Source organism: Seriola aureovittata, chromosome 20 (genome assembly GCF_021018895.1).
Source record: "Seriola aureovittata isolate HTS-2021-v1 ecotype China chromosome 20, ASM2101889v1, whole genome shotgun sequence".
In the NCBI taxonomy this organism is placed as follows: Eukaryota; Metazoa; Chordata; class Actinopteri; order Carangiformes; family Carangidae; genus Seriola; species Seriola aureovittata.
The window spans coordinates 13,114,353-13,136,383 of record NC_079383.1 but is presented as its reverse complement, the minus strand read 5'-3'; the positions used below and the strand labels follow the sequence as shown (position 1 = coordinate 13,136,383).

The window sequence follows — 22,031 nt, the reverse complement described above, 5'->3', positions numbered from 1 at the left end:
GATACGGCATGGGGGGTTGTGCTGGTGGCGGCCTCATGCCCTCTCTTCTGATAGGGTGAGGATGGTCCAGCTGAGCATGCTGTAGACTGGGAGGTGCTGCACCGCTCCTGTCCATCTGACGTCTCATATCCCTCACCATCAGCTGCAACCTCCTGTTATCCTCTTGTATTTGTTGCATCACATCCATCATTACAGGTGGGCCCTGATATGGCCGTGGCGTACTCACATACACAGGTGCTGCGGCTCCGATGTGACTGGGAAGTGTCTCTGTTAACTCAGCAGGATAATGAGTATGCTGTAGTGAGCGCTGGGTGAGGGGTGTCGTCTCGGCAAATCCCTCTCTACTTCTACTCCAGTCGGTCTCCTCTATCGCAGCAGAGGTGCGTGGTGGGTACCTCACGGCCTGTGGGAGAGTGTACCCTTCATAATCTTCCATCCATCTTGGTTGGCGCACTTGTCGGCGTGGACGTACGTCTTCACTTGGGGGAACATGAGCCATTTTACTCTGTAATTACCTAATCCGGCTCGAAGGACCATTTGTTGCGGGGGCTTAAGTCAGTAGACTGGCTTCTCTGGTTTGTAATCGCAGTGTATGCGTTGGTTAGAACGCAGTCTATAAAGTTCCCCCAAGACTTAGCGAAGAATGAAGCAGGAGACAATCATTCCTCGTTATGGTGCTTTATTGGTGGAGACAGCCTACAGTGGTGTTGAAGGTGGGGGTTTGTGGGTGTGTGTGTGTGGTTCTGAAATAAACCAAACAATAAAGCCATTAATAAACAATTCACAATAAGCTTGGCTATAGCACACAATCCAAAGTAATGATATAATGTAATTATCCTTAACATGGGAATATGAAACATCCTATAGAGAAGGAATCACATACGTATATAATTACTAACATCACACATTTAACTGACTGACAAAGGAACGGTCAGTAGCATTTACGTTAGCAATGGAAGCTAACACCGCTAGAAATACACACTAGAGCCCCAAATATAACCTCAGTTAACAGATATATACCGATAAATATAACAACAATGCAACATCCGTCCAGCGAATAAACAATGTAACTTACGTTTCTCTGGACGCACACTGAACCACAAACGGCAGATCAACTGTTACAAAGTAGCAACACAACTTTCTTCTACCGGCCGTACACGCGTCTCACCGTCGTCAGTCTTTTTTCTCCCTCTCACAAGCGGTGGCACTCTGCCCTATTGAGCGCGACGGCGCTCCTAGTGGTTGGACCTTGCTATGTCACCTGCTCTGTCATGCAGCCTTCAGAACAGGCAGATTATTTTTCATAAACCGGGGTTGTTTTACAAATCTAAGGATTTTCCTCCTGCACTTGTGCTGACCTCAGAATTGTAACATGAATGGATGAGGCACTGTATTCATTGTACTTTTGGGAAATCTCAATCGTTGGAGTGTTTTACTGAAAAATTTACAGTGGTGTAGGTCGACATCCTTTTCGTATGAAATATGGATTGGGCCTCTTCAAATAGGAAATGAATTAGTGAGAGCCAAATCCTCTTAAATCCTCTTTGGGACCAAATCTCTCCATTATTTTAAAATTAAAACTGATTTTTCTTCATCAACTTATGTATCCACTTAAAGAGGAATTTCTTTTCACCAAGATGGCTTGGTTTGTTCAGTGAACTTTGACTGCTGTCCCCTCTAACTGGGTATGAATTGAAAGACTAACCTCACCATGTGAGTGAGAAGAAACTGAACAGATTGAAGGGTTGAAGGGTAGAATATGACAACAATCAGGTGATTTTATATAATATATGAACCTCTTTGGCTTCACAAAGTCTGTGCCAATGAATTCATTTGTCTCTGTCACTGGAGCTGGACAGATTGATGACATTACAGCCACAGCTCTGTGGTTTCTGCGGCTGGGTAGTTGTGTGCCAAAGAAATGGTAGATGTGAATTATCATTTTGAATAGCATCCCCTCTTTAAAAGGCAGTTTAAGTTCTTTTGAGCAACAGTGTAAGCTGATTTGTCTGTGTGTATATATAATATGCATGCACATCACTGTAAATAAGTGAAAGTGGTGTCTTGGCCAGACCCTGCTGTTCCTCCTCTCCTGAGCTCAGGTTGCAGCTCCCAGATGGTTCCTTAATCTGTAGGTCCCACTCAGGTCAGCTCCAGCAGAGCCAGGTAACACGAGCCAAACTCATAACCCCACCATCCTCCAAAATGCATCCATGAAGACCGAGACAGATGACTTTAATGTCTTCACTTCTTCTGAAAAGCGAGCCACATGGAGCCCTATGAGCAATGATGGAGGGCTAGCCTAACTGAAACCTATTATCTACAAGACCTGCTGCTGTGAGCTAAAATCCCTCTCACTGTGTGCTTTTGATGACGAAGCATCTAACTTGGACCTAGTGGAAAAGAGCTTGAACATGATAGTGGTCAAATTACCTAAGACGTCACCTCATGTGGTGTTAAAACACCTCATCATTTCCCACTCACTCCTAGCAACCTTTATAGCTCTGTCCTGTATAGTGTATTGGCATTTCACATAGTATAGGAGTTGCAGCACTTTACAGAGCTGGACCAAACCGCACGGAAATGCTTGTCAAAGCCATGCTAAGAAATTACAGCACACTCCTGTGGGTTTGATCCCCAGCCAGATAAAGAACTGCTTGATGAGATTGGTTACCCCCCCCCCCCCCCCCCCCCCCCCCCCCCCCCACCCCCCCCCACCCCCCCACCCCCAACCTTAGAAGAGAATAACCACAGCAGGTCCGGGGCCTCGACTGTGATAAAATGCCTCCCCGTTGGAGTTCTCCCATCTCCTCTTATATGTACAGTGTCTAATAATTTCCATGCGCCGATATCAACTTGACAGGGTTTGGGTGTGTTACAGCAGCCAAGTTACAGCTGGAGAGCTTTTCCAGGCCAACCTGAAGGGTGTGAATAAGCAGCTGACCCATAATTTCACATTCCAGCTTTAAGTGTTTTGAAATTAGCCCCTTAAATTAAGGGCTTTTGAATCTGTCTTTTGTTCCTTTGATCTCTTCTATCCTATGTCCTATATACTGAACTATACTACTACTACTACTACTACTACTACTACTACTACTACTTCTTTGTGAAATATAGTATAATCTTTTTTTATCAGTTTGACCTTTGTTTGGTTTGGTAGTCATACAATTTTCTATTTTAAAGTGCAAGTTCCTCTGAAAGGTAAATAGAGCTTTATGGATGATTCTAGATGTAGAACAACTAGTATTTTTGCCACTTTACTGCAGTGTATGTACTTTCACAGTAGGCAAAAATAAATGGATCCTTTTCCTCTCTGCCTCCCTGTGGAGACTGTAAAACACCTCTTAAGATAAAATTTTACTGCATGGGGTAACTTTCACCAATACAGAAACCACTTATGCTGGTCGCTGGTGTCGGAACAGGGTCTAGTTGTTCACGAAACTTCGACAGCCATAGACTTGTGCAGTCGCTTTTTGAGTACCTGCATTCTGTCCATTGTGTGCTGTCTTACGAAATGGAAAAAAAAAAAAACCCAGTCATAAAGGCATTGTGAAGCATATTGAGCTTGATGTTTATAAGAAGGTGCAGACGTTTGTGCTTGTCAACATGTGTTTTCTTTTTTCCACTGACCCTCAAAGGATTCCAGTGATCTTAATGAAACCAATTTTCTTATAAAGACGCCTTTTAGCTTTGGCTCCTTGCATGAAGGCTGTAGGATTTTGGACTCAGTCGCTGTGAGGAGACCTGGCCTTTGAAGTAGCCTCTGGTTATTTTTCTGCTTGACAGATCAGAGCAACTGTGCAGGAATCAAAAGGGAAGTGCCCTGCTGCCCCAGGTAAATGGTAACTCAGGACTGAGCCGGGACATTTTGAAAGCTAATATGGCTACTGCTGAGTTAGGGCCATCTGGACAATTTGCCCTCCATCCAAATTCTCGAAAATGTGATGCTTAATAGAGTGAGATTATTTGCCGTACTTGTGAGCAGACTTATGCCAGAGGTGTGTCAAATGACTCATCAGAAAATACCGGTGCACACCTCAGAAAGTGTGAAAGACGGACCTGAGTCTGAGACATGGATTGTTGCTGGTGAGGTGTTGACCAAGGCTATCCAGGCATGTCTGACCAATCTCCACTCCTATAGCAGGAATGCAGGGTGGGGGGAAAAAAGTTCAGAAAATTCTTGAGACTCTAAAGATCCCACATAGCACCTGGTGGAGTTCATTTTCCCCATGAGAACAGTAGGTATTGAGGGATGAGACACGCTCAATTTAGCTAAGTGAGATGTGCTTCTTCACCAAACAATATCTATTGTCCCTTAACCAGGGCAATGAGTGGGATGAAGACATGGTTTCCACAGCACTTGCATTTCATTTTCCAATGCCCCCTGGAGGTTTCAAAAAAAGCTCTGGGGTTAAGAATAAAATCACTGAAAGCCGTTACACCACAACTGATGCCGAGTCAGGTCTGCTTCTCATTGGAAGGGATTTTGGGTGAGGGATGGGGCTTATCAGGAAAGCTCAGTGTTGCAAACAATCAATGCCACATTGGCCCTCGATCCCACCAAGATTATAGGTGACATACAGACACACACAAACTAAACATGGACTTAAATGAAAGAGGAACAGAATTGCCTAAAACTGAAAATAAAATGTCACATTGTCTTTTGCAACTGTAGACAAGTATTATTAGTGATCCTAATCATTTTAATCATTTTATGTGTTGTGTAATCTGCCCCCTTGTGTGGCCCACATGTGGCTACATCTTCAGGAGGTTCTGGCAAGCTACTTGACCACAAACTGCATTATCTTTTAATTCATTTCAGCAGCAAGTCCTGCAACAGTTTTTGCGTGGAATCTCAGATCAAACAAAACATATTTGCTGAAATATTCAATATTAATCATAAATATTAATAAAGGATTTTTACATTATTTCAAAGACAATGTTTTGACTTCAAATGGCCGGTAGTGCTTTAACTTTTGCACTTCACACATACAAACTCATCCACTATGTCCCATAAGAGAAAGCTGTGTGCATGAACATTAACATGGATATTAGTTTTCATGAATTGTTCTGGAATAGCTGATGATTCATCAATGCACAGTCAAACATACTGGGTTTTCTTCATGTCTGTTTTTTTTCTCCCTCCTCCATGTTTTTTTTATTGGTCAGATTTAATGTATTTATTAATGCAGAATCTGGGTGCATAATGTATGTGCTATTTCTATTGGGAAGAGGGTGGAAGTTTGTTATTTTCTCCTAAACAGTGAGCCATCTTTGGCATGAGAGGAAGAGGAAGCATGTTTTACAGTAAATGTTGATTAATGTTTAAGTTACCTTATTGGGGGCTGTCATCGTTGGATTTATAAGGAAATAAGAGACAGAGTATTTGTTTCTTGTTGTTTGGAGCTTTGTGCTTGAAACTATTTTGTTAGTTTTCGATTTTTCAGTTTAGTTTTCAATACTTCAGAGAAGAATAAAAGAGAATGTAGACATAAGTGAGAACCGACCATATTTACAGTAAGAAATCCTTTGTCTGTCCAAGTTCCAAAAATGAAACCTAATTCATTCAAATATACTATAAATTATACTCTGTGTGGTCCCACCACAAATAGGCCCACAAACCATTTTAGTCTATGACCCATGAAAATAATGCTAAGTCCAAAATCACATACAGAAACTATTATACTGCAAATGCTTTGTATAACCATCTGTGAAAAATGATTTCTGTTTCCTGTGGAAATCTTTCTTTTATGCAGTATAAGATGAGAGCATTTAGTACGGTTTAGTGAATCCATTTTTCTGAAATGTGCACAGTACACCTGTACATCCTTTTTTTTTAATAATAAAAAAATCTGGATTTGGACAAGTCTGAAGACTGCAGTGTGCGAGACTGGGTCAAGTCTGGGTACTATATCCCACAAGTCCAAGACAAGTGAGAGACAAGACTGAGACCAAACTGTCACACTACTGTAAATGTTACATGAAATGATTTTAAAATGAAAGGAATGTTAAAGATTCATGTTAACTCTAAACATTTCCTGTCTATACCATGAAGAAATTCGGTATTCTCTGTCCAGTGCCCAACCTTAAGATCTGGGGACCCTTTAGTGAACATATTAGGAAAGAGAGAGGTGTCGACCTTGGAACTAATGATATCAGGCTGTGCTGTTTTGAGCTGTGGTCCGGCAGCAGTTCTGCTTTCTGGTCCTTGCCTTGAACCTTCCTTGGCTTTACTTGGTCTTGGTTCCATGGATTTTGTTTCTTACCCTCGCTCCTCTTGCAAACATTTCAATCATTGTATGGACAGACATGCATATGTATTCTTTCTCTATGAGCTGGCAGGTTGTTTTATTTTGGTGTGTGTGTTTTGGAAAAAAAAGAGAAAATCAATGTTAATTTAATAACCGTATCATTGCCAATCCTCTGCAGAAGGCATTTTTTCAGTGTGCTCTATAGATTGGCATGGTGAAGTGTTGTTCTTGTGCAAAGTTGTTTATCTAGACCAGTGGTGGAAATGATTTAATGTTGTTTTAATACAGCTGCTTGTGGCCCTGTTGGACCCAGGGAAACTGGGAGGTCTCGGAGGACAGGAAAGGAGTTAGAAGAGGATATGGGTAGAAGTTGATTTATCTGCGGTCTGAGCTCAACCTGAGCTTCCCTTTACCCCGAAACCTCTCAACTCCCAAGGATACAGGCACATAACACATCAGCTTGCCAGAGAGACTGATGTGGGAAAGTAGCTTTGGAAAGTTGTTCTTCACTGTTATATCTTCATGATTGCTATATTCTAATTATAGGTCAATATTTAAACTCCTTCTGAGTTTCATGTTGGAAGGAAGTGCAGTACATAAACACCAACCAATAATAGAAGTACACATTTTAATAGCATCTATTAAAGAAAATGGCTATTAAATTTAATAGTGATGCTGCTAAAGATATAAATACATAGAGGCAGGTTATGTAGTAAAATACTCCCATAAATAAATGTGCTCATAAATTCCCAAAAAACATTTTTTCAGTTTTGCACTCATCCAAATCTTACTGTGTCTCTGTTTTTTCTCCATCGTTTCTTGTAGACCATTGAGTTGGCAGTGACATATTGGTCTGCCTCTGCTGTCAACATGACAAAACACCAAGATCGCACCCTGCAACAAGTTGATTAGGCCATGTATCTTTAGAACTACAATGGAGATTATCAGTCTCATCAGCAAACAGTCTTTGCCAAGGACTGTGTGTGAATCTGTGATATGCAATAGATAAGTCTATAGTAAGACCCTTATTTTTTAAGAGAAAGACTGCCTTAGGGTTTGGTTCACACAGCAGTGAGGGCTGATATCTGATAACCTTCTCCTATCCAATGGATGGCCAGAACAAACTTGCCAATAATGATTGGTATGCGTTTAAGACTGAGCCCAGAGCTGATGCTGATGTCGGACAGAAAAACTGCTCAGATAGTCTCTGCACCACATTTTCAAAGATTAGGCTTGAATTCTCCCATACTATCTCCTTATTAAAGAGAAACTGCCTGATCTTTTTTTTTCCATTGATGAGGCCCATTTTAGAGGGGATTAGAGGAACTTTGTGAGGATTGCTGCTGTGTTGTTCTGTTGCTAACATTAAGGGGATGTGGGGCTTTAATACTTCAATATGTTCTGCATTAAGTCTGAGCATGTTTGCCTCCCTCAGGGAGTTAAACGTGTTAGCAGATAGCAAATTTCTCTTCAAGCCCAAGTTTGAATACCTCTTTGGCCTCACTGTGTGTTTTGTAGGTGGGGGACAAACGGAGGGTGATGTGTTGCTTTTATTAAAAGATTCAGCTCTAACACTGTTATAATGCTCAGATGTGGAAACTCGGGCGAAATTAGAGTTGGTTTTGAAACGAAATGAAAAGGCGAGAGGGTGAAAAGCAGTAGCAAAGAGAATTTACCTTTTTAATACATGTTCTTTTGGTTTGGCACAGTTGCCTCTGTGGATTGGAGGTTTGGTTTTCTTTCCTCCTGCTAATAATGTAATGGCCACTTCTGCCTCCCTGTGCACTGTTTCATCTCAGACACACTGCCAGCATAGACATTTTGGTCCTTCTGCTAATAAACAGTGACAGGGGTTGACTCTCCTTTGATAGTGTGTGTGTGTGTGTGTGTGTGTGTGTGTGTGTGTGTGTGTGTGTGTGTGTGTTCCTGTGTTTTTTATTGTGGTCTGGGCAAACCCAACTTGGCTCTGTTTGAACGGGGTAGGATAAAGACTCATACATTTTAATATATTGCCCCCATGTCAAGCAAGAAGGAGCAAACACAATGCCACAGGGGGAAAAGCTATTTGGTAATGAGAATCAGCTTCAGCAGCACTACTTTAAAAAGAGACTGCTGCCATGTATTTGTGTATACAGAACTAGATGTTGGAGACAATAGCGTTGCCAGCTTAGGCATTCAGCCCCCACTTTTTCTATTACTGTGACCTAACAGAACAAATGGACATCTGGAGAGCGGAAGGCTAGCAGATTCTTGTTGAATTTTCTATAAAACAAATTTTTTCGCCAATACACCATGCCAGTTATAAATACAGATTGTTGAAAACCACCTGTTTAAATGAAGGCTTAAATCCTTTTGCCAGATTAAGAGAAATGATTGAAACTTGACCTGTTGGCCTCTTATCAGTCTTCTCCACTTCAGCAGACAGTGGTGTACCTGACTGCAGCGCTTGCCTCCACTCCATTTGTTCTGAAGAGGAGTCTTTGAGATGAGGGCGATTTTAGTGAGAGTCTTTTGACTCGAGTGTCATACCCTTCTAATCCCAGATCTCTCTGACTTCTCCAACCCAGGTCAAAGGTCATGTGGCCCCCCCCACAGAACTGACCGCATACAATGTGTTTGAGGTCAGTTTATTTGAGAGCAACAACGTGACATGCTTAGGTGGAACAGGACTCTTCCTCCAAGTCTTGTCGCAGAACATTAAGTAATGCCGCAAAGCCGCTACATTGTTGAGGGATTATCACTCCGACTGTGGCCCTTATTTGTTCTATTTATAGTGGTAAATAGTGGCATTTCTGCTCCTTTCCAGATGGCTTTCATGGATAAGACTTGCATGCCCTTGACAATTGACTCCAAAGGTTTGGCTTGTGTACAACACACTGGCACTACACACACACATCTCGGCCAAGGATTCTGTTTGCCTGCTGTATGCCTGTGAGTAATTTGGAGAGTAGTGGCCTTGTCAGTCAAATGCAGTGCGAAAGGGCTAAATTTTAAGTGTTTTATATTCTGGGATATATTTATGAAGTCTTAATTGTGGTATTAAAGACATTGAAGTGAAAGCCCTTTGACTTCCTGTTGATCCAGATTTCTACATTTGTGGTGCCAGCAGCCTAGTTTTCTTTGACTTGGATTTAAAGCTTGGTTGTGATTTCTATTTGGCCAGTGATGCGAGAGGACCAACTTGCTGTTTTACATGGAACACCATTGTGTAATGCCATTACAGAAGATGCCAAGAGCATGGGGTTCACATGGCAAACTCGATGTGATGTGGAAAGTGCATAGAGCACGTTTAATAGGCCATTTGTGTTGCACTTTTCGACTCTACATATTTGCGGTTGAGCTGAGTTACTGTTCATCCAAAATGGGGTTCTGACAACTTCCCAAACAGAATGGACTAGCTGATTTATCAATACGTTTGCAATATGTGGCCGTGTCGCACATCTGCTTACAAAAGGCTTATAACAGCCTTGATCTCTTTGGCAGCCTATGATCCCACTTTACCTGTAGCCAAACACCTCAGCCATGTAAAATGGTTGTTTTCCTAATCTACACTTTATATGACAGTTAAATCTCATGGAGTGGAAATCATTCAGCTAGATAGGCATCATGTTCTCTGTCTCACTCTTTGCTCAGCAGAACAGTTTACAAAACTTTCATGTTTTCAAATAACGCATTATATAGATTACAGACTGACAGAAAGATATAAATAGGCTCCTATAGTTAATGACTGGGATGCAAGGAGAATATGAGACGGTTTCCTTATTTTGTTACTGATTGCCTTTTGTTGCTGGCAGCGGTCTCCCACTTATTTTTAGCCAAAAGGATCAGATTATAAGAATACTTGTCTTTATTACCCTCTGTAAACCTGTCAGTTTACTGTATATCCCTCATTCTCTTAACATACCTGGATGGGAAAGGACAAGTGCAGAAAACTCTTCCACAGCTGTGTTGTTTTGCATTCCCAAACTATGTTTATCTAAGCTACAGGCTATAATATTTATGACTGTTTTTAATTCAGTCAGCGTACAGTTTTGATTTCACCATCAGCTCAAGTGGTGTACAATATGTGGCAAGGGGTCCATAAAGCCTTCAGTATGTTTTATCCCTTTCTCTCTAACGTGTATGGTTTCAACATGTCTGACACCAAGCTAAATACATTCATCCCCGTATAAAACCATACACTGTTTTGCCAGTTTTTTCAGGAATTCAGATTGAACCCTCATATTGAGTTCAGCTTCAGTATAGTTGAGTTCAACAGCTGAATTAGAAATGTGAGATTTCTAAACATATCTTGTATTGTGTCTGTTATGTCTATTACAACATGTCTGTGGGTTAGTGTTCCATTAGATGTTCTACTATGAAAAATGCAGTGCATCGTTTTTCTTTCTTGCAGAAATACAGTTGCTGATTTATAGGCATAAGAAGCTGGACATGTACATGTTATGATACAAATCCTTCTACCTCCTTAACTTTATCCTACTCGGCACCAGCTTGATCATAAAAGTCTTCAGTCATTTTGTTACGGATGTTCTCTGGATCCTTTGGCCATCTGGACCCGGACAGGAACAGGAAATGAAGAATGAGGAATTAAGAGCGGTTCTTTTTAGGATATGAAGGCTGGAAAAAAGAAAAAAGCTGAGCACCCCTTTTTTTACAGTTTAAGTCTGGCTTGGCCTGGCACTTTCCCTTTTCTACCTTATACCATCCCTACTACTTCCCTCACCTTTTGTCTATGGCTGTGAGATAATCGAGTCATTGTAATATTGTAATCAAAGCCTTGTTTCTGTCTTTACCTTCTCATCTGAACTTATCTCGAAAATGGTAACTCTTTTGATTGGATCAGATAAATAGAATGAAAGGAAGATCTAAATACACTGGAGAACTTTTGTTTTTTCTCTTTTTTTTTTTTTTTTTTGACTGAAATATTCAGAAGTTGATGCTGGCTTTTTCCATTTTAGCCTCATCATTGTGGCTGAGATTCCATGCCCCAAGAAGGAAGATAAGCCCTTACTAGGAAGATATTCTGGATTCCTCTACTGTTTTTCTCCCTTGTAATGTCCCTTCCTTTGCTGGAGTGTACTCACTGGAACAATTTCATATCCGTGACTGCTCGGAGAAAAGGAAATTCACTTTAACAAAGATTGACGATGGGGGTTCACATAGATTATATCATGAGGGCCCTCACCTATATTCAACATGTCACTCTGTCACATACTGTACCTCATGTAGCACTACTTTCATATTTCCTATCCCTTATTTCTCTCCCTTTTCTCATTGTTCTCTTTGTTTGCAATTATTACGCCAGTTATAGAACAGTACACAGAACTGTGGAGAAGCCCCGTCACCTCTCATGCATATTCAAGCACGTGTGCACTCACACATTGTGAAAGACAGCTTGGCTCTTGGTCAAGGGACCTCCGCTAAAGACTGGTCCTGGACAAGAGAGCTGATCGCCAGCCAAGCAGGACAGTTACAAAGTGGAGCACGGGAGGCCCCCACCATGTTTGCCGAGATCTAAAGCCTCTTTCTCTAAAGCTTTGTTTGCGTTTTGTTCACTGCAGCAGCTGAACAGTACACAGTAAAGCCTTTCCCTCTCTCTGTCCATACTCTTTTTGCTTTTCACTTTCTCTGACTCGGCTGCTGTCTGACAGTTGATTCAATTCCTGTGTAGTAAAGGAAATTATGTGCTTAATTGGATTATTGGGAGTTTTCTTCAAATGAGTGCTCACCCACCCACACAGCCCCAGACTCTGAATTCTCCTTTGGTATGGTCTGTCCGGTACATGATTCCAGACTCCACGGTCTACAGGATGAGCATGAAATGGGAACCTGGGAGTGTGTTACAGTTAAATACCATACTAATTATAATGAATATAATGAAATGTTCATGATATTAAGAGGTTTTATTTATACTCACTTGATTACAAAATAGTTTTTTAATCAAGGCAACAATCCTGCCAACAGATTTATATCAGTTGGAAGAAAAACTTTGGCGCACACACACACACACACACACACACACACACACACACACACACACACACACACACACACACACACACACACACACACACGCATTAAGTAAAACAATGTGAAAATTCAACTTGATATGGGTCATGAAAGCAGGTCTAGCTGTCAGACATCTCTGCTGGCCATCACCTTCAGCGTGCTACTTGGCCCAGATTTATAGAGACACAGCAGTATCCAAACGCACACAGGCATCACTGGAATTTGCACCTGTTGGAGACCTGGCTCCTGTGGTCTTCTCTGCTGAAAGCTGTCCCTCTGGCTCCTTCTGTGAAATGTGCATTCTTTAATAAGCTGGAGGAGAATGGTGTTATGGAAATGTTGAAATAAATCTTAAAAGGAGCAAAGAAGGCAGTGAGTTGCAATGTGGAAAGGACGGAGTGGATGATGAGGGAGCTTAAGGAAGGAGAGGGTCCTGCTCTCGTACCTATTCTCATACAAATGATTTCTTATGCTGTGTGACCTTTCAGTGGGTCATAAACATCCCAGTGGTTGTGCAGTTGTATAGTGGCGAGCCGTTCATGTTACTGATTTTTTCCCAGAGAGAGGAAGCGGAGTCCACGGCATAGATTAAAAGGCCTCTGCTCTCACCCGCGTGCGAATCACAAATCACATAGAGCCGCAGAGCTTCCCTTTGCCCAGGAACCCGACAAACACGCTGTTAAAAACCGCAGCCACATCCCTGTGTTTTCATCTTACTGGGCACAGAAAACATAGTTTGTATACTAATTAAACATAGCATGTGTAGCAAGTTTTCCATGTGGACACCAGTGCTGCTGTGGAAGTCTATTAGCATTACAGTTAAGTTGTGTGTTTCATTTTTCGGTATTTTACTTGCTGATTGCTCTTAGTTTGGTGGTGGCCGTTTAGAGCAGAACTGATCATTCACCAGAGCTATTATGTAGTGATGTATCATTAAGCTACTATATGTCAACATGGTATGTATGCTCTAACTTGATCTCCCTTGTTCTTGCCACATTCTGCTGACAAATGAAAATTCTGTCCTTATCGAGGCTCAGGGCGAGTTAAGGCCTCTGAGGGGATAATTGAACGGCCTATCTGCCCCACGCAAATCCTAATTCTCCCTCTCAACAGGCCGCTGGCGGCATGCTTTATGGGATTATTTTCAACCAGGCATTTCGAACGTTGTAGCATACATAGGCCTTCCTTCCCACGTACCGCTGTCCCCCTTTCTCCTTGTTCCTTCCTTTCACCTTCTCGCCTGAGAGGATTAGTAAGTCAGGCTTCCGGAAACGGAGCACCACTCGGTGAGGATGAGACTTCCAAAAGCTCCTCGGAGACAGGAAGGAGCTGGACACTGGCTTTATACAACAATTACTGCTTTCTCTCAATGTCTTTTGGAGGTCAACGTTTCTAGAAGTTAACAAAGAGTCGGCCTGTTTTTTGCAGAGAATATTAGTGTAAACAAACACTTTTGGAGCAGATTTTTCTACTACCCGAGAGACTGAGTGGAGTCTGCGGAGTCGGGGGTATGAAGGGAAATGATTATTTGTTGAATGCATTATTGTTTGGTGGTGTGGAGACTGTTGACTTGTGGCTGCAGAGGAACTTTGCTCGAGGGGTCAATGATATGCTTTACTAATGCCTTTTTCCCTTTATCACGAATAAATCTTTTTTGGAGGCGAAAACACATTCTTTGTCGAGACAAAAATATATCCTTGGCTTATTGACAGTTCCAGCATAAGGGTTCAAATTCAGGTAGGGCTTAATCATATTTTATACTGAACAAGATTAACTCCTTAAACAAATGTTCTGTACAGAATCAAACCCCTTCTTATCGTAGTGTTCCTTCTACATCTCTGAAAGTGTCAAAGAGTCATCTGACATCAAATACATGCTGTTTCAGTAATCATCTTAAATATGTAAATATCTCAACTGTCAGTCAGTTATCTGACTGGGAATATAGCAACAGTTTTAAAGCTACCAAAGCATTAACAACCGGCGATGTCAGAAAATCAAACCCAGAGGATGAACAGGCAGAATGACGATTTAGTGAATTTGACAGAGATTCCAACAAAAACATTTTTTTGGTGAGGGAAAAAATGTCCCTGTACTTTCTCAAGTACCAGTCACATGCTAAATGATGACGGCTGTCCTGGAAGAAGAAGAACAAGGAGAAACTAAAGTAGGATCGCCTGATCCAAAATAGTGACTGTGGTCTTATGACTCTTCAACAAATAATGAGTGAGAAATGGGGGGAACTGCCTAGAATACAAAGGCTTAAGATTTTAATTTGCTGTATTTTGAACAGAGAGCGAAGATGACCTGACCCATACTATGGATCATATTTTGGTGAAAGCTGTCATATTTTTTTTATTTTTTTTATTTTTAGATCTCTGTTATAGAGCTGTCCATCAAGATGTCATAATACTTTAAAGAATAACCCATTTTTGTGTCACTTCTGCTGCTACAGTATGAAATGCATCAGGGGTCCTCTCAACAAGAGAGGCCCAGAAGATGTGAAGAAGAGTCGAGTCACAATCTTCCATCTGAATTCATTCCAGGAGGAAGAGCTCGTCATTAACCATTGCTGTCTGCAGATCTGTCCCATTCTTCCAATTTTAAATTTTGTGAAATTACCCTCTGCTCTTCATCTTGCCTTAATATTCAGAGTATGGTCTCTTTTTAAAATTTTGAAGAGCAGAATATAATTTAGATGATACCTGGCAGATATGCCCTTTGTAATGTTTCTCTTACGTGTACTGCTCTTGTCCGACAAGACTGACGAAAGGCACCAACACAATTTGTAAACTGAAAACTACAAGTGAATTTCAGTTGTATTGCTGTCTTAAAGGTCCCTAAGGCTTTGCCTGTGGAACCTGGTCACTACACAACTACCATTGTCTTACCTGTCAGAATGTCTTTCATCTTCTTGCTTGGAACCAGGGAGAGCGATCAGTATCTCTCTGCTGTATCTCTCATATCTTCATGGCTTACAGCACTGGTTCCCAGCCATTTGCCCATTTACTGAGCCTTAAGGCTTTCCCAAATCATTTCCGTCATCCTGTGATTCACCAGATCAGGGGAATGATAGGATTGGTTTCTCTCACTATCTGTTCCCAAGAAAATCTTGGAAGGTCCTAATCCCGCTTTAAGATGGCTCCGTTGGTGGTCTATCAGATTTCAACAGGACTTATTCTATTTACTATCATTGATTTGATCATCTCTCTGAACATAAAACATATTGTAAGTTTAGTAGGCAACTGAATAAAAGGTCTATTATTACTGTATTCAAGGGAACACAGTATTGAAATAATTGCAAGATGGACTTGGAGATTAATTGGAATCAGAAGATATAGGGCCCCATTTTTGCCACACTGTGTATAAAGGCTTGATCAGTGAGGTTGTCTGTGTGTTTGTTTGTGTGTCTGGCAGCTAGTAAGAGCGAAGGAATCATAGTCTGCACTGACACTTCATTGTTGTTATTTGGAAATCTGGATACACTTACCTTTTCTCATGCCTAGAATTATCCAATGTCTGCTACATTCCTTCTGAATTAGATATGTGGAAGTTAGTAAGTATTTGCACCTGTTTATTATTACCAGTGGTACAACCTGTCATTTGGTATTTTGTATTGGAAATCAAACTCTGAATTTGCTTCGGATCAAAAATGATCAGCAGAAGGATTAAGTCAACTGTAGTTTGGGGAAGCTGGAAGAACATGTGTGATTGTGACATAAAGTGCGGCTTATGGAAACAATTGTTTTCAGTGAAGGACAGTCATGTCTGCATCAACTCATGAGGAAATAATAAATGTCCTCACTGCACTGAACAAATGACATTTTGTCAGTTAAAGGACCTATGATTAGATCATGTTAATAAAACACTCTATTATCCTTCATTTTAAGTGGGACTTGCATTTTCACTCTTTACACTGATGGTTGGTGTTCACGACTGACCATGTAAACATCTGCCAGAGTGGTGATAGCACATCTGGCATCTGACTGAAGTCTATTGGTCGATGTCATTATGAAGAGACCTTTAAATCCTATCATCATCACCTAACACTTGATCTCAGGTTACTCCTTAATGAGTTTATGTGTGAGTGTATTCCCTTTGTCTGCAGCACTGCCATTAAGCTGCTCGACGGTGGGTTTTCAAGAATAGGTGTCAGTCTTGATGTTTATTGTAGCAATGACTGGCAGTTTAAAGTTTTTTTGCAGCTTAAAAAAGAAAAAAGAAAAAGCTGAGTGATATAGTATTCTCTGTGTTATTCAGTGTTTTGTTTATTACCTGCAAATTGAATGCCCTACATATACAAAGCATGTTTACATCCACAGAAATGACTCACTGTGAATATGAAGATAAGGGTAATAGCTCAGTTAAGCAGTTTAACAAGTAGTGACTTCCACAGTAACTCCAATTTACATGGTTTTGATAACTGAGTTACCAATAAACATGTCATATTTTTGGTAGCTCAATCAAGTGATGGGCAAGTAACCCTATAGTAATTGACATATTCTTACTCATAACATAGTATCTTAATGCTTATGTAGTAAAGGTGTTAACATGACATTTGCAATAATCGGTGTACTGGTAAATCCTGGTAAAACATAAAACTTTAATGTTATGTGATTCTGTAGGGATTTGTCAGGTGGCTTTATTCAGGATATTGTCACAGATGGCGCCATTGCATGTCGGCATGCTGCGTGTGTAGTTTTCATGCATGTCAAGTCACATATGTGTAGAACCAAGGGCACGTACATGGCGCAGCAGGAGGGTGGTATGAGAAGAGCTCCATCCACATGCGTGTTCAGCTGTCACCTAACCACAGAAGCCGATCTCCTCTTTTCCCCACTCTCTCCTACTATTTTTCCTTAAACCATATCCACTCGTCTGACCCCACTGTACTCCCTTCTTTTGCCTTTCATTTCTCCTCTAATCCCTGTACAACCAACTGTACATGTATTTTCCTGCTGTATCCCAGTCATCAGCTGTGCCCCTCTGGCATGAACTTGAGATGACACTGATTCCAACCCCCTGAAGTGTACAGGATCCTGGGAAACAGCAGGACCAAAGCAAACGTAGTAGGAACTTTAAAGCAAAGGGAAAACATAGCTCTGGTCTTATAAACTCATTCTCACCTGTGTGTACAGGTAGAAAACAGTTTAGTCCTCTCTAATGTATCCATAAACTCTGCTCCCGGAGTTAGCAGTTAATTAGTTGGTAGTCAATGTATGTCAAAAGGAGATATCCCCCAGCTTCAGCTCTAGCGCTCTATACTAGCACAGAGGCTGGATCACAGCTATGACACCCCTATGTATCTCATTCAGCCATAGAGAATGGGGCTAGTGAACCGAGTAGCCCCCCAACACTGGCCTCTGCCTGCACCTGCAGCCCCAGCTGATGGCTGGAAAGCTGGAAGCAAGAGGGGAGAAGTGAGTTTGAGCTCTGAGGAGGTTTGGATTTAGTTTAAGAATAAATCTTGCATAAGAGACAGGAATATGACGTCATATGAGGTGTCCAATAAGAGAGGTCTGAAACTGGCCATCTTAAAGCTAATTTCTGTGTTGGCTATCCACCATGATAAGGTTGGTGAAATATTTGTTAAATGAGGGATAGGGAGATGGAGAGTGAATGGGGGTTACCATAGAACTACTGGCCCCCCCGCAGGTCATTCAGTCATTCATAAGATGAGGCCATTTTATAGACCTCCCTCTACCCTTGCTTTTGTTGCTGTTGTGTCCATCAGCGGAAGTGAAAATGGAAAATGGAGATTAAGGGTGGTCATGCAAAATCACACATCAGTCTGTTGGTATAAGGTATATTACCAATTTCTACCTGTTAAAGGTTTAGTTTCTACATGGGCCCTTGTTGGATGTTTTCCTCACAGAAACTCGGCCTGATAACCTTTTCTGTCTGCATGGATTTATGATGTTTACAGATGTGCTCATCTCCTGAAAAAAACAGCCCCTCTGCCCCAGTGGGGCAGCCATCTTTAATCCAGTAAAGAGCACAGGGATTTGGTTGCCCCTGGTCTGCCTGAAGGCCCTTTGGAAACCTCTCGGCCGTGAGAATGGGGGGCTGGGGTTGGAGGTGTGGGTTGGGGTTTGTGTAGCCATGCAGGAGGGGCTGGGGACAGTCTTTGTGAATTTAGTTAATCTAATTTGAGCTCTTTCCCCCTAAGGCCCTTTCTCTCCCTCACCACTGCCCCTAACATCAGTCCAAGCTGGGGAAAGTTTCACGTGTCCCTGGTGAAAATAGGCTTTGTTTAGTTTAATCCAATATCCTCATGTAAACCTGAGGGGAATGTAACTGGGAGCATCCACTGAAAAAAGTGACAGTATCTCTCTGATAAAATGTAAAGCTGATACAAATGGAGTCTCTGAACAGTATTACATCATAATATGTTTGAGAATTAACCTAAATACATGAATAATTTCAGGATACCACAAACACTGTTAAACATGGCTCTGTATGAAAAGAGATTGAGGCTTTAAAAAAAAAAAAAAGTAAAAAAAAAAAAAAAAAACGTCAATTAGTTTCCATTAATAACTGTCTGTAAACCTGTTTGAACTTAATGGAATTTATCAAAGAACAACTTAAAACAGAGGTCTGATGCAGAGGTGTCGAGGCTGCTTATAGAATGTAAATGAACCACTTAGAAGCCTTTCTTTGGTGTTTCACACCTCTGATTAACTCATTGTGATGCTGTCGGATATCAAATGGGTATTAACTCATTAGGTTTTGCCTTTGAAGTTGCTCCTGAATATCATCAAGTTCTCGTAATCCTTTTTTAATGGATCAGCGAGTAGGACAGTGCTTCAACAAAATGATTAATGTGACAGCTTTTCTCACCTAATGTTCCTTGTGTTTTGCATGAATGGTTTGGGAATTAGTTGATTCATTTAGGAAATGCAGTAGTAATGATGTTAATGTTGAAAGGCTGATGGTAGAAGGTTCGATGTTTGCCTTATCAATCTGCTGCCATCCAGCTGTAAACCCATACGCCCTCTTATCTTTACTTCTTTTCCTTTTCTTACTCCCTATAGCGTGCTCTTTCCTTAGCTTTGTAATTTTAGTGTGTTCCCCTCTGCCCTCCCTTTTAACTTAAGGCAATAGGTGGTGAAGGGCAGGAATGCAGCCGTGGGACTGTAAGGATTTATCACACTAAGGTGTGAGGGCTGCTGCCTGTGCTTCTGTGCCTGCAGATGTAACAGTTGAGTGCCAACAGCATTCCCACCACGAAGCCAATACAGAATTTTATTGCTTCTTAAGTTTGATTCTTTAGACCACATACTCTGTGGCTGCAGGGAGAGGAGTGGGAGGAGAGGGGTCAGAGACAGAGGGTGAAGTAGATTCTGTGTGCATATGTGCTTGCATGAGTTTTCAATCTAGGATTTGTGTGAGAATTGTTCAGTAACAATACCTGCAAGGTAACATTAAGCATGAGAATAGTTCAGCTCCATCTTTATCTTTTCTGTTTGCTTCTGCCATTTAAACAAGCGCTCTCTCTCTGTCTCTCTCTCTCTCTCTCGCTCGCTCTCTCGCACTCTCTCTCTCCCTCTCGCTCTTTCGCTCATTCTCTCTCTCTGTCTCTCTCTCTCTGTCTCCCCTCCCATTCCTTCTCTTTCCACTCCTCTCACTCTCCCTGTCCCTTCCTCCTACTCTGCCTCTCAGGTTACGATGACTGGGGGTTTTCTTGCTTCCATCCCGTAGTGTGTGTGTGTGTGTGTGTGTGTGTGTGTGTGTGTGTGTGTGTGTGTGAGACTGCGTGTGTGTCTCCCTCTGCGCTGAGCTGTGTCCTTGTCCCTGCCTCCTGGCAGCAAGGAGCCACCCAGCAGCCGGTTTGTGATTGGGCAGGGGAGTGGGGTTCTTGACACAGTGCGGTGCTGACTGCTCTGGGACGTGTTTCAACAGATGGTCGAGGTTAGAGAGTGTCATCACATTGGAGAGAGGATTAGAAGAGAGAGGTTGTCTTCCAGGAGCCGTGTGGTCCCCCTACTCTTCAACCCCAAAATCCCAGCACCAAGACCCCTCTATGAGCAGAGGGAGACCCGGTGAAGCACTGCGAGGAGAAAACTCAGAGAGGAATCCTAGCCTTGGCTCTCACTCGGCCAGCACTCTGCTCTCCTGCCTTCCAGGTACTTCAAAACTTTCTCACTCTTTCTTCTTTTTTTTTGTCTATTTTGTACCTTTATTTTCCACTGCTTTTGCAGTGTCAGTGTCTGTTAGTTTATTCAGTTAGTAATAAATTTCTGATGCAGTTTACAGTCAGGAGTTGGAGTCTTTAAGTAGGGATTTATAGTGGTGGTGAGCTGTGCTGTTTCTGCAGTGAATCTGTGTTGCCTGTACAGCAGGTCTGTGTGTGTGCAGGACTTCATAGTTTTCCCCCTGAATGACAGGAATTCCCTCCATCGCAAATTCTTCCGTCTCAAGGGATTAGAAGGCAGCGCATTCCAATAATGCCATTTTTTTCCCCCAATCCATAAGCACTTATCTGTTAATTTGTACTTTTCTGAATTCAGGGTTTTTAAAAGTCAAAAGGCACCAACTGTTGATGAAGAAAAGCTTGCTGTCATTGAAAAGGTAGGCTGTATAATGAACTGTCTATTTGGGGGAATCCTATAAGTTAGAATATGGACAAGGGTTAAAAAAACATTCTCTATTTTATTCCGTTTGTACATCCTGAATGCGTCATTTTCTTGTTTTATCCAAAAACGTGAAGATTAATAGTTTTCTTGTTAACTTTGTCAGGGGAAAAAGGTATTTTTTCTACATTTCTAAAACTCAGTGTGGCATTTAACATTCCCTCACTTCAGCCCAGATAAGTTTTTTCATAAATCTTATTCAGAGTGCACTTCTGGCAGATCGTGTCAGTATACGCTAAATGGATGAGCTGCTGAAGAGCGCTTTCCGGACAAACTGTCAGAGCTAAGCAGCGAGGCAGAGACTCAGGGAATGTACACCTCACTTCAGGTATTTAACTCAAGTCAAGTGAGAAGGGAAACTTGCCAGTGGAGTGGGAATATGATGTATAGTATTTATACCTTGCTCCAGGCACTGTGTGTGTGTGTGTGTGTGTGTGTGTGTGTACGTACGTACGTGTATGTGTGTGTGTGTGTGTGTACGAAGTGTTTGCAAATGGAGATTGTGCAGCTGTGAAAGGCTGTGTGGACAGCAGCCGGGCTGAGAGGAGAGGAGGTTGTATGGGTGAAAGCTGCTGTTGTGTGACTTTGTGTTTACCTTGGTAAACCAGTCATAGCTACACTTCCTGCTTGTTACTTGAAGCACTGGTGATCTGATGACTGCTGCTTTAAGGCTGGTGGAAATGTTCATACAAAATTGAGTTGCTTAAGCAGATCGATCAGTGAAACGGTTGGAAGGTAAGTTGATAGGTCTTTTTATTTTAGAGACATGCTGGCACAATTTGAACCATTGTAAAAGCTGTTTAATGAAGTTTTGACTCGGCTTGACGGGATTTCTTCTTTTGTATTGACCAGAAAAAGACTTTGTATCTAAATGTTCTAAAAATCTAAATGCTGTAGCTGAACTTTTTTGTTTCTTTTTTTTTTTTTTTTTTTTTACTTCTAAGATTTAAATTTTGCTACAGGTAGGCTTGAAAATTGCTGAGTGTGACTATACCTGTCTGTTCTGACTTAGCTTTCCTAAATGATAAAATTATACTGTGGTCCTGTTCAAAGCTGATTGCTTTTATCAGTCACAATTAGCATAAAATAGAACAGACTGGCTTATATCTCAATACAGTGTCAATATGTGTCGCTGACTAGG

General features: G+C 41.6%; 1 protein-coding gene across 4 annotated transcripts in view; it reads left to right on the top strand.

Annotated features, from left to right (window-relative positions):
- The first annotated feature begins 20,030 nt into the window (after positions 1 to 20,030).
- Positions 20,031 to 22,031, top strand: part of sulf1 (sulfatase 1) — a 36,576-nt gene continuing 34,575 nt past the window's right edge. For 2 of the 4 annotated variants that reach the window (XM_056363853.1, XM_056363855.1), the window contains exon 1: positions 20,035 to 20,383. The gene's annotated coding sequence lies outside the window, so the exon portion shown is untranslated. Of the gene's footprint in view, positions 20,384 to 22,031 lie in introns of all 4 variants that reach the window. The other 2 variants (XM_056363854.1, XM_056363852.1) reach the window with 2 other exon arrangements.